At 41.2% G+C, this 13600-nt stretch overlaps 1 long non-coding RNA gene across 6 annotated transcripts; it reads right to left on the reverse strand.

Moving 5' to 3' along the window:
* Positions 1 to 1763: 1763 nt before the first annotated feature.
* On the reverse strand, positions 1764 to 13585 carry LOC140615051 (uncharacterized). 6 transcript variants are annotated; one of them, XR_012015726.1, is made up of 4 exons: positions 13119 to 13585; positions 12511 to 12689; positions 7612 to 9342; positions 1764 to 4702 (listed from the first exon to the last, which is right to left on the reverse strand). It is a non-coding gene; the product is annotated as an uncharacterized lncRNA (long non-coding RNA). The 6 variants fall into 6 exon arrangements; XR_012015730.1 differs by having other exon boundaries at positions 8892 to 9342; positions 13119 to 13580; XR_012015729.1 differs by lacking the exon at positions 1764 to 4702 and having other exon boundaries at positions 5497 to 9342; positions 13119 to 13231; positions 13331 to 13581.
* Between the last annotated feature and the right edge of the window lie 15 nt (positions 13586 to 13600).

A 13600-nucleotide genomic window follows, 5' to 3' on the forward strand; every position in this document is an offset into this window, starting at 1 on the left:
GCCAGTAACATCCTAGAATAACCAACTTTGTGGAAGACTTGACTTGGCTATAACAAGCCTTCCACATGCCCAGTCCCAGATGCAATGCATGGGCTGTTGCCACTTAATTTCCTTGGACAGTAGGTGGAAGCTACCAGGAGGCAGAGTTTCACATAAAACCAAGATCAGCCTTAAAAAAAAAAAAAAATTCAGCCTTCCAATAAAGCTGTCCAAACATGGAAGAGGCTGCCTCTTTACCAACCCCTAGGCTGGGAGGAATTGCTACGGTGTTGTTATGTTGGAGAGGAAATTCTACCTTTAGTTTGATGGTTTTGAGGAGAAAAACTTCTAGCCTGAGATTTTGATTTCATTTGACTCTCACATTCTTAAAACTGGGCTTTCTACTGACACCTAGAGGCTTATCTGTAATTATTACAACAAACCCAAGCCTGAGGAAAGCTCCATTAGTTCAAGTTTTCAACTCTACATGGGCCTATTCGTGTTCCCCTTCTGCAGATACTCCCAGTGGAGGAGTCCCACAAAAGACCAAATATTATGATCTTGCAATTACTGTATCTTTTAAGAATTTATTTTTAAGTTACCTCTTCACCCAACGTGTGGATCAAACTCACAACCCCAAGATCAAGAGTCACATATTCTACTGACCAAGCCAGCCCGTACTCTGCAATCACTGTATCTTGACACAACTACAGCACCAGGACAGAAACAGTTAGAGGAAGGTCCCTCTCCTTCTCAGTCTCATGGAGAAGGAAATAGGTTATATTCATGACACAATAAACTACCATGTGAGGTAGGCCCTGCCAAATAGCTAATGTGGGTGATTACTGCCATGAAAGTTGAATCAATAAAAATATCTTTGTTGTCTGGGGTGGAAGGGCTTTTGCAGAGAGAGTGAAACTAAAGCTGGTTCTTTTTTTTTTTTTTTTTTTTTTTTTTAATTTTTATTTATTTATGATAGTCACAGAGAGAGAGAGGCAGAGACACAGGCAGAGGGAGAAGCAGGCTCCATGCACCGGGAGCCCGACGTGGGATTCGATCCCGGGTCTCCAGGATCATGCCCTGGGCCAAAGGCAGGCGCCAAACCACTGCGCCACCCAGGGATCCCCTAAAGCTGGTTCTTGATGGAGAAGTAACCTAGGAAGGCAAGGTGGTGTGGGAACAAGTGGCAGTTGAGTGTAGTGAAAGGGATTTGTGGGAGTCCCATAGACCTGTATCAAATCCTGGTTTCTCTTTACTAGTCATGACTTCAGCTAGTTTCTTCAAGTCTCTGAACATTAGCCTCCTTCTTTTCCAGTGAGGACACTCATGCCTTCCTTGAAAGCTTGCTGAATGGATTAGAGATAATACATATGATTTGGCTTGGTGTTTGGCACATAATAAGCACTCCATTTGCACTTTGCATTGCTGTGGATTTGACGCAGGGGTGGACCTAGTGTTTTCAGGGAATATGATGTGAGGCAATTTGGAGCGGTGTTTGTGTGGAAGCAAAGAAAGTGAGTCTGAGGCAGTGTTACATGCTAGAGAGAACCCAGGTCAGATTCAGGAGAACTTGGTTTGAGTTCTTCATCTCGTTTCACCAGATAAGTCACCTCCTTTCCCAGGACCCCTCTTTCCCATCTATACAGTGAGGATGTTGGTCTAGAGAAGTATTTCTTTACCTTGGCTGGATATTGGAATCATCTAAAGAGTTTTTAAAACTTCTAATGACCATGCCTCACTCCAGACTAACTAAATCAGAATTTCTGGGGCTGAAACTCCAGACAGCAGGGAAAAAAAATCTTTATTGAGATAGATTTACATATTTAATGCATATAATTTGATACATTTGGACATATGCATACAATCAAGACGTTATTACCACAAAGTAATAAATACATCCATCACCTCCAAAAGTTGGTGTCCTATTTTTGTGTGTGTGGCAAGAATACTTAACATGATATCTACCCTCTACATTTTTAAAAAATATTTTATTTATTTATTCATGAGAGACACACACAGAGAGAGAGAAGCAGAGACACAAGCAGAGGGAGAAGCAGGCCCCATGCAGGGAGCCCGATGTGGGACTCGATCCCAGGACCCCAGGATCATGCCCCAGGCCGAAGGCAGGTGCTAAACCGCTGAGCCACCCAGGCGTTCCTACCCTCTACATTTTTAAATGCACAATACCGTGCTGTTAACTGTATGCACTATGTTGTACAACAGATCTCTAGAATATATTCATCTAGCATAATTGAAACTTTAAACCCATTGAACAACTCCCTATTTCTCTCTGTTCCACCCCTTGGCAACCACCATTCTCTGCTTCCAATTGTTTGACTAATTTAGATACCTCATAAAAGGGGAATCATACAGTATTTGTCCTGCTGAAACTGGCTTATTACACTTATGCCTTCCAAGTTCATCCATATTGTTACAAATAGTAAGAGTTCCTTTTTTTTAAGGCTGAATAATATTCCATTGTGTGTATATGCCACATTTTATTTATCCACTCATCTGCTGATGGACATTTGGTTATTGTGAATAATGCTGCAATGAACATGGTAGTGCAAATATCTTTCTGAGATCTTGATTTCCATTCTTTTGAATATATACCAACGGTGGAATTGCTGGATCATATGATAGTTCTATTTTTAACTTTTTGAGGAACCTTCATACTGTTTTCCATAGCAGCTGAATAATTTTACATTCCGGGGATCCCTGGGTGGCTCAGTGGTTTAGCACCTGCCTTTGGCCCAGGGCGCGATCCTGGAGTCCCAGGATTGAGTCTCACGTCAGGCTCCCGCATGAAGCCTGCTTCTCCCTCCTCCTGTGTCTCTGCCTCTCTCTCTCTCTATGTCTATCATAAAATAAATAAATAAAACTTAAAAAAAAAAAGAGTAATAGTTTTGAAAAAAAAATTTTACATTCCTACCAACAGTGTACAAGGCTTCCAAATTTTCATCATCCTCACCAATACTTACCTTTCATTTGTTTTTGTAATAGCCATCCTAATAGGTGGGAGTGGTATCTCATTTTGGTTTTGATTTGAATTTCGCTGAAATGCAATGATTAGTGATGTTGAGCACTTTTTCATATACCTGGCGGCCGTTTGTATGTCTTCTTTGAAGAAATGTCTTCTCAAGTCCTTTGCCCACTTTTTAAAAAAAGATTTTATTTATTTATTCAAGAGAGACACAGAGAGAAAGGTAGAGACAGGGAGAGGGAGAAGCAGGCTCCCTGCAGAACCTGGGATCCCAGAATCCTGGGATCATGACCTGAGCCAAAGGCAGATGCTCAACCACTGAGCCACGCAGCTGTCCCTCTTTGCCCACTTTCTAATTGTGCTATTTGTTTTTCTTGCTATCAAGTTATAGGAATTTCTAATATATTTTGGATATTAACTCTTTATAAAATAAATGGTTTGCAAATATTTTCTGTTCTGTGCCTTTCACTTTCGTTTACTGTGCACAAGCTTTTTAATTTGATGTGATCTCACTTGTCTATGTTTGCTTATGTTGCCTATGTTTTTGGTGTCATATCCCAGAAATCATGGTCAAGATCAGTGTTGGGCTCAGTTGTTTAAGCCACCCAGTTGGGTCATAATCTCAGGGTGATAGGCTCAAGCCCCACGTCCAGCTCCCCTGCTCAGTACAGAGTCTTCTTGAGATTCTCTCTCCCTCTCCTTCCCCTCTGTGCTCCCTCCCCCACTCATGTTCTCTCTTTCCCTCTCTCTCTAAAGTAAATAAGATCTTTTAAAAAGAGATTAATGTCAAGACGGTTTTCCCCTATGTTTTCTTCTAGGAGCCTCAGAGTTTCAGGTCTTACAGTTTAAGTCTCAAATCCTTTTAGAGTCGATTGTTGTGCATGGTACAAGAATCCAATTTCATTCTTTTCATGTGGGTATCTAGTTTTCCAATAATGTTTGTTGAAGAGACTAGACTGTCCTTTCCACATTGTATATTCACAGCACCCTTGTCAAAGTTCAGTTGACAGTATATCCATGAGTTTGTTTTTGGGTCTTTATTCTGTTCCATTGGTCTATGTCTGTCTTTATGCCAATACCATATTGTTTTAACTACTGTAGCTTTGAAATATATTTTGAAATCAGGAAATGTGATGCCACCAGCTTACACACAGATTTTTTTTTAAGGATTTTATTTATTTATTCATGAGAGATACAGAGAGAGAGGCAGAGACACAGGCAGAGGGAGAAGCAGGCTCCATGTAGAAGCCTGATCCGGGACTCCATCCCGGGACTCTAGGATCACGCCCTGGGCGGAAGGCAGATGCTCAACTGCTGAGCCACCCAGGGATCCCCCACAGATTTTTTAAAGCTCCCCAGGTGATTCCAACATGCATCCAAGGTTGAGAACCATTAGACTGTTGTCAAAGCCAACCTCAGTGCTCTGGAGCCAAAATATGTAATGCGAAGATAGAGTTTGAGTATAAAGAAGGAAGACAGTTTCTTACTTTACCAGGTAAAGGAGGCTGCAGCAGGCTAATGCCTTCAAGACTGCAAGCCCACCCCAGGGTAAAAGCCTGAGGGGTGTAATAGGAAAATACAGGATTCTGGGCAGTTTCGATAGGGATTTAGCATGTGTGCTGCCAACTGTGCTGTTATGTCTTCAAGGTGGTCTCATGACCAGCAATGACACTGGCCATCCCAGTCTTGTTACTAAGTGTACACTGAGGTCAGTGAGATGTCAATATCAACACCAAGTTCCTGGAACAAAGGATTTTACAGAAAAACAAGGGAAGGTAAGGAGGAGACTTCAAGAATGAGGAAGAGAAAAATTTGTTCCATTTTAAGTCAAGCCTTGCTAAAGTACTCAAGTGTTCATCTTAATTTCCATCCATCTTTATGTTTCTATGGTGGTTTCAAGACTACATAATTTTTAAAGTATCTTATAGTTCTAACATTAGAAAAACAATAATAAATAATTATTATATAAAATTATTATAAAATTAATATATAATGGCTGATGAGGAGAACAAAGACAAGAAAAATGCAGTTTAAATTAAATCTCCTGACAGCATGCAGTCCACTGACACCTGAGACATGCAGAACGTGATATTCCTCAAGGAGTTCAAGGCTGCCTTAATGCCTTAATCACTATGTTTCATTAAAGACTAATCTTACCTTGACAATAGCTAAATCTTCAAAATCCTGTAAGACCCTGTTTTCAGCATACAAAAATTCCTTAGAAACCTACATCTCTCCCTCCCCACCCTCCACAAAACTTAAAATATATAATCAGTCACCCTTCATACTTTGTAGGAGCAACTCTTTCTGCCCGAGAGTCTCGTCCCCATGCTATAATCAAACCATCTTTTTGCACCAACTGTCTCAAGAATTCTTTCTTAGCCATTTGCTCAAAAACCCAACATCAAATCACATCAATTTTCTCAATGGATAGTACATATTAAGTGCTAAGTGTCAAGCATTCACCAAGAGCTTTTTTTTGTGTTAATATTCACAATAAACTTAAAGGGGTAGATATTTTAAAGATGAAGAAATAAGTTTAGAAAGATTTTTATTTGCTTAATACCATGTAGTTAAGTATCAAAGCTACAATTTTAACACATCTCTCTCTGATGTCTCAAAAGGAAGCTTGACCACTACATTCTACCATTTCCCATAACTCCCACACAGATTAGAAATCAATCATTTCTTACATCCTGCTTACTTGGAGGCAAAGGTCAAGATCCTAATGCTTATGAATGGATGTACTTCTGTGAACTTAGGGGCTTTTACTCTATTTCTCAACAAGTATCTGTGGGCAAGATGGGTCAGTTTCTTTTTTTTTTTTTTATAAAGATTTTATTTATTTATTCATGAGAGACACAGAGAGAGAGAGAGAGGCAGAGACACAGGCAGAGGGAGAAGCAGGCTCCATGCAGGGAGCCCGACGTGGGACTCGATCCCGGGTCTCCAGGATCACACCCTGGGCCGAAGGCGGCGCTAAACCGCTGAGCCACCCGGGCTGCCCTGGGTCAGTTTCTAAATGTGGACTATAACCATTACTTTTTTTTTTTTAAGATTTTATTTATTTATTCATGAGAGACACACACAGAGAGAGAGAGAGAGAGAGAGAGAGAGAGAGAGAGAGAGGCAGAGACACAGGCAGAGGGAGCAGCAGGCTCCATGCAGGGAGCCTGACGTGGGACTCGATTCCGGGTCTCCAGGATCACACCCTGGGCTGCAGGTGGCGCTAAACCGCTGCACCACCGGGGCTGCCCCCAATACATTACTTTTTATTCAATATTTTTATACTGAACAGTTTTGCATGGAACAGAAGTGGTTCTCAAACCAACAAGTAGGATGCTGCCATCTTGTGGCATTTTTTGTAAAGCCAGATGTGTAATCCAACAGTGAGAGCCCAATAAGCAAAATTCTAACTGTGCCTGCCACTTTTTTTTTAAGTTGTGCCTGCCACTTTGCACTGTTGTTGTCTTCCTAACTGTAATATCATTTTGTTTCTCTAAATATAACATTAGGAGTGAATCAATACAGCAACATAAGAAAATAGGTAATAACTGAAGACAAAATAATAGTTGCCCCTCCTGCTTTTTTACTAGCAATGTATCACCTTGTCAATTTACACTCATCTCACTCTGTTGCTTTAAAACCAAGTTAAGATATATATGTAAGGATCCTGACAAACTGTGGGCTTTGACATGTATTGGTTCCTACTCCCTTCCCTTCTTTCCTGATCCTTTTCTTTCCTCTATTTCTGAAGATACCCTAGCCTTCTGTTTTCTACCCACTTCCTTAAGTATTTTCCCCATTGTTCTTTCAGTTTCCTGACTCTACTGTATCCCCACTCCCTCCCTCCCTCACACACACACACACACACACACACACACACACACAGAGTGGGTGTCCACATTTACATACACGGACACTTACCTTGATAACACAAGGCTGGGTAAGTCTCTCTACACTACCCAATATGGTTAACCACTTCTCCACTTCAGCATTTGTGCTGTTGTGGGTATGGCAATGCAAAAACACCTGCTGGGTTTCACTGAGCAATTTTTTTTTTTTTTTTTTTTTTTAGATTTTATTTATTTATTCATGAGAGACACAGAGAGAGAGAGGCAGAGACACAGGCAGAGGGAGAAGCAGGCTCCATGCAGGGAGCCCGATGTGGGACTTGATCCTGGGATCCCAGGATCACACCCTGAGCCAAAGGCAGACACTCAACCACTGAGCCACCCAGACGTCCCACTGAGCAATTTTTCCATTACTAACAGCATTCATTCTATGACTCTGTCAGAGTCTGGTCCCATCATATTCTCCTTATCCCTTATCCCTGATCCTTTCATCCCTACCCTGGGGACCTGACCCACCTACTGGAACTCCCTCTCTCACCCCATTTCCCACCATTCTTCCACATTCATCATTCTGCTCTGCCCTCTGGTCTCCCCCCTTTTGCTGCTCCCTTTGAAAGGTTCCCCCAGAAAACCACATGATTTGCTCTTACTTCTATAATTTTTTCTAATATCACCTTATCAGACAAAGCTTCCTTAACATTCTGTAGAACTATGTGAAGTAGCACAAACACACAAAACCCTAGTAATTGTTCATCCCCTTTACCCTGCTTAGTTTTAATCTGTAGCACATCTTACCACCCATCATGTTGCACAAGAGCAAAGGTGAAGGAGTTGGTAGCTTCCTAAGGTGTTCTTGTGTGGCAGGGCAATGTTCACTTGGTAGGGCATTGAGTCCTCCGTAGTGGATTGTTCCAGGAAACATTATTTGTGTTATCTGAAGATAACACATGTAAGATAAGCTGTGGAAACTTATTTTTCATTCTTGCTGCTCTTACTCCTCAGCATTTAGTCTTATCTTCCCCTTCAAATATCTTAGGATTTCTGCTTCTGGTCTCATCTGATTTTGGTGTTTATCATTTAGGGTAGGAATTCTAAACCCAGAGCTCATGGAAAGGTTTCAAAAGACCCATGAACAACTTGAAATTATTGGCAAGATTTTTGGGGTATGTTTGTTTTCTGGGGCAAAGGTCTAGGACATTGATCAAATTCAAGGAATCTATGACTTGCTCCATCTAAAAGATTAAAAACCATAGTTTTAGGGATAAGAGTTCAATATTCTCCTATCTTAATATGCATAATACTTAAACATTGTTTTATATTATTCTGTCTTTCTTAACAGCTTAAGCACCAAGAGTAAAGAGATAGTATTTATTCATTGCTATGTTACAGTGCCTAGCGTACTGTCTGGCACCTAACTAATTCTCAATAAGCATTTGTTGAATGAATGAAGACTCCATGGTAATAAAAGCCTATCAGTTATTCTGTCCATAATCTTCATTGAACAAGTCTTGTTCTGGAGTTAGGGTCTATCTTGATAGGTCCAGCTAGATTTCGTTCACATTTAGAGATGAAAGAGAAATTATCCTACTAAAAAATTCAAATCTCATTTTTAACATGTGAGAGCTAGTCATAATACACACTATAAGAAAAATTGAGTAAATATTAAATAGGCAGTTGAGGACCAAAAAGGGAATAGTAAGAAAGGTAGGTGGAGTGAAATTCAGAAAGAGGTAGCTACATAACTAGAATTCAAAGAGTTGCTAATCCTGGTAAGAAGCAAGTCTGTCCAGTTAAATTCAACACCGGAAACTTAGACATACATTCAAACCACAGTCTCATCATTAAAGACAAAAGGATGTTGAAAAGTCAGTTGATTGAGGTTTATATTTCTAACAGATTAGTTATAATGAAAGGACTTCTGACATCTGTGTACTAACTTAATTTTAACCTTTATATTAAAAAATACACTTTTTGACTCAGGTTATTAAATTGTATTTGGAGTATGTGTACATATTTTATATATTTTTATATTTTACATTTTATCTTTAACAGATTTTAAAGAGCTTCAGAGATACCTTAGCAATAAATGCTCTTCCCTTGTAGACCTGTTTGTTAGGCAACATCATCCTTTACAGTAAATAAAGAGCTGCAGCAACAGTTGCAAAACAGTAATTCTTTGGCTCTGCATCCATTCATTCTGCAGAAAAGTCAAACTTCCTTATCTCTCCCCAAATGGTTTTGTGAAGCCTCCAAGTGCACCTGCAGAATAGTTGTCTTCACCACCATTTTCTTCCTGCCTGCTCCAGCTCCACCTCTGTGTAGAAGTCCCTCTGTTCTGTTGAGGCTTAAAGGGCAGATGGGCTTCTGATAGCTGCCCAAAGCACTCAGCAGTGGCTGGTGCCCCCAAGTGCCTGCTCCACAGCTATGGAGGTCCAGTGCTAAGACTTTTAATGGTTTTGATTTTCATAACCAGAATCGTCAGTGCCAACTCAGACTCTGCTAAAACCACCTGGTGTTTCAATTCTACTAAAAAAAAAAAAAAAAAAAAAAAAAAAGAATTAATACCAACTCCTAGTCTGTGTCTGTGATATTTTATTTTTAGTAATTTTAAAATTTCAGCTAGAGATGAACAAAAAGTTATAGATTTACAGAAAAGTTGCACAGTACAGAGTTCCTACATGCCCCACAGTTTTCTCTATTATTAACATCTTACATTACAATGTAACATGTCATAATTAATGAACCAATATTATTATGCTACTATTTAATTCAGGCTTCCTTAATTTTTACCTAATGTCCTTTGTTATCCAAAGATCCCATCCAAGACACTACATTATATTTATTATTTTTTATTTTTATTTATTTATTTTTAAAGATTTTATTTATTTATTCATGAGAGACACAGAGAGAGAGGGAAAGACACAGGCAGAGGGAGAAGCAGGCTCCATGCAGGGAGCCCGACGCGGGACTCGATCCCGGGTCTCCAGGATCAGGCAGACCGTGGCAGACCCTGGGCTGAAGGCAGCACTAAACTGCTTAGCCACCCAGGCTGCCCACATTTATTATTTTTTAAATTTAAGTTATCTCTTAACTCACAACCTTGAGATCAAGTCACATGCTTCTCCAACTGAGCCAGCCAGGTACTCCAAGACACTATATTACATTTAGTCATCCAATCTCCTTGGGCTCCTCTAGGCTATGAGGTTCTCACACTTCTCTTATGACTTTAGCAATTTTGTGTATTAGTAGGGTCATTTGTAGAGTGCCCCTCAGTTAGGATTTCTCTGATGTTTTTCTCATGATTGTATTGGGGTTATGCATTTTGGAAAGGAAAAACCACATAAGTGTCATTCTCACTACACCCTATCAAAGTACAACTGTCAACATGACATCACTGTTGATACTAACTTTGATTGTCTAGCTAAGGTAGTGTTTGTCAGGTTTTTCCACTGCAAAACTTCTTTTTCCTCTCCCCCCCCCACCATACCTCCCTATACTATTCTCTTTGAAAGGAAGTCAATATGCATTGTCTACACTTAACAAAGAACTGTGCTCAACATCCTTATTCAATGATTTATGTATAAAAGTACAGCTTCACGGAGGTTTACTTTAGAATTTGAATTATAATCCAAAACTACTTTATCTTGTTCAAATTGTCTAATTTTGGCCAGCTTTCCATTGTCTCTTGTGTCCCTCCTGACATACCTCCATCTTTTAATTATTATTTTTTTTAGTTTTAGGACTTTTGCTTTCTGGCATAGTAAGATGCTCCAGGCTTATCCTCCATGTTTCCTGCCCCAGTCCTTGAATCAGCCATTTCTCTAAGGAACCCTGGTTCCTTTTACTAGATAATGTAATTAGTAACCAAGATCTGGACACTTGGAGTGCTCATGGTTACTGGGGTGTACTATCTTCTAGGCCCTACTAGCTGACAGTTATTAATTATTTGGAAAGTCAAATCATTTGTTCTGTGGAATGTCCCACGATGTGAATTTGACTGATAGTTTCTACATGGTGTCATTTAACTTGTTCCTCTATTTCCTGCACTTCCTGTAAACTGATAGTTATATTTAAATGTTTGATTAGAGGGGCACCTGAGTGGCTCAGTAGGTTTAAGCATCTGCTTTGGCTCAGGTCAGGATCCCAGGGCCCTGGGACCAAGCTCTGTATCAGGCTCCCTGTTCAGTGGGGAATCTGCTTTTCCCTCTGCCCCTCCCCCTATTCATGTGCGGGCTCTCTCTCTGTCTCAAATAAATCTTTAAAAAAAAAAATGTTCAATTAGACTTAGCTTCTTTTATTTTTTTTTCCTTAGGCAAAATTTGCCTAAATGTTGCTCTGTACTTGAGGCATATAATGTATGATTGTTCCACTTTGAATGATGTTAAGATTGGTTAGTGACCAATCTTAAATTTACCAATAGTCTTCAACTTTTTTATATCCATGAATTGTGTAGTTCTATTTAAATTCATTAGGGGTTGCAAATTGGTGATTTTCTAAATGCAGCATTCTTCTGGGACACCTAGGTGGCTCAGCAGTTGAGCATCTGCCTTTGGATCAGGGCATGATCCCAGAGTTCCAGGATCGAGTGCCACATTGGGCTCCCTGCGAGGAGCCTGCTTCTCCCTCTGCCTATGTCTCTGCCTTCTGTCTCTCATGAATAAATAAATAAAATCTTTTAAAAAAATCCATCATTCTTCTGTCCTTATCAACTGAATTTCCTCTGTAAAAAAGAATTTTCCTTTAGTAACTACTTGGTCACTTTAAAGTAAGTTTGTATTTTTTCTTGGCCAGAATTGTATAATGCCTAGAAGAAAAGTGGTTAAATTTGGGCCAAAGTAGCAGGGGAAGCCATACTCTTCTCAACCTGTGTAAGAGTCATTCTTTCTCATGAAGATACTGGTCTTGGGAATTGGCATTTTGATATATGGGTTTGCAAGATGCAGCACTGTCAATTATATCAACAATCATTTTTGCTGAAGGAATTAGGAGATGATTTCTTGTTTCTGAAAACAGAGACTGATTTATGTGATGTGAAATACTCAATTACAAGTAATTGAGTTTACTCTGCTCTTGTTCTCTAATTGAAACAATGTCTAATTGTTTAATTAATCTTTTTAATGATAACATATAATATTAAAATCTTTAATCATACTGCAAAAAAAAATTTTTTTTTAAGATTTTATTTATTCGGGATCCCTGGGTGGCGCAGCGGTTTAGCGCCTGCCTTTGGCTCAGGGCGCGATCTTGGAGACCCGGGATCGAATCCCACGTCGGGCTCCCGGTGCATGAAGCCTGCTTCTCCCTCTGCCTGTGTCTCTGCCTCTCTCTCTCTCTCTGTGACTATCGTAAATAAATAAAAATAAAATAAAAAGATTTTATTTATTCAAGAGAGGCACACAGAGAGAGAGGCAGAGACACAGGCAGAGGGAGAAGCAGGCTCCCTGCAGGGATCCCGATGTGGAACTCGATCCGAGACCCTCCGATCACGCCCTGAGCCAAAAGCAGACGCTCAACCACTGAGCCATCCAGGCGTCCCAATAAAATAAAAGTTCTAATTAAAGTCCAAAAGACTAAGTTTTCTACATGGCTCTTGCTAGTGAAAGTGAATTATCAGCAGAGCAGTAAATGAAATATATTCACATTAATCTTCAAGCGACTTTTAGTAAAGGGGAACAATGAAAGGGTTATACTCACAGGATTAAATTAGAAGCAACTTCTTTCGACAACAGTAACTAAAAAATAACTTTAATATACAGTAAATTTCTGGCCAGGCACCAATACTGGAAAGAGGAAAGGTCTTCTTCATTTCTCTACGTAGTCTGTGAGCTTTGTGCAAGTGTTTATTTTTTTAATTCAGAAGATGTCTATTGGCACTACAAAAATTGGGAGTCATAAAGAGAACTTTCATTAGTTAACAAAAGGACAACTGAGACTGGGGAGGGAAGCTGAAGAGAATCAACAAGAACGCCTGCCCAAAGCTCCCTATCACTTGAAGCTCGGCCTAATTATTCCTCTCATTCTTGTTCTCTCTCCCTTCTCTCCAGCCCTAGGAAACGTGAACGCTCGGTCCACACAACCCGGTGGAGGCAAAACTGAGGAGGGAGAGGGCGGAGGCATCTGACACCCCCACCCCACCCCCCCAACCTTGGTGTCTACGGCATGAGCACCAAACCAGGCAGCGTCGGAGGAATCCCTGACGCTCCCTCCCAGCTCGCCCACAGGGGGCGCCGCAGCCTGCTGGGGAGTGGGCGGCGGGGGCGAGGGCGGCGGGCTCCGGCGCCGTCAGACACAGTCGTACTCACCGAACGCTTTCTCCGTGCTCGCCTCTCGGCGTAGTGTCCTCATGCCTTTTATTTATTTACTTTTTCCTCATGCCTTCTAAAACAAATCGCTGAGGGGGGGCGTACGACCAACTCTAGGAGGCAGACCAAGAAAACCATGGCTCGAGGAAACCCGGTCGCGCGCCCTTGCTCGCACGGGTCAAACCCCGGCTCGTTCGACTCCGGAGTCCTACCTCCGTCGCCTCCCGTCTTCTCCATCGTCCCGTTAATAAAAACGAGGTGGTCGGCGAGATCATCTCTAGGAATGTTTCCAGCCGGACGCTTTACCGTTTCATTAGGAGCCGGGAAGAAGAAACCTTCAAGGTGTCCCCCTCAGAGCAGCGGCCCCAGAGCAGCGGACGCGACCCCGCCGCCAGGCGCAGGGGCCGGGGTCCTGGGAGCCCCGGTCGAGCCGCTCGCAAGGGCTCACGGGTCCTCGTGCGCATGCGCAGTGGACCGGGCGC

The sequence above is a fragment of the Canis lupus genome, chromosome 23 (genome assembly GCF_048164855.1).
Source record: "Canis lupus baileyi chromosome 23, mCanLup2.hap1, whole genome shotgun sequence".
Taxonomy (NCBI): domain Eukaryota; kingdom Metazoa; phylum Chordata; class Mammalia; order Carnivora; family Canidae; genus Canis; species Canis lupus.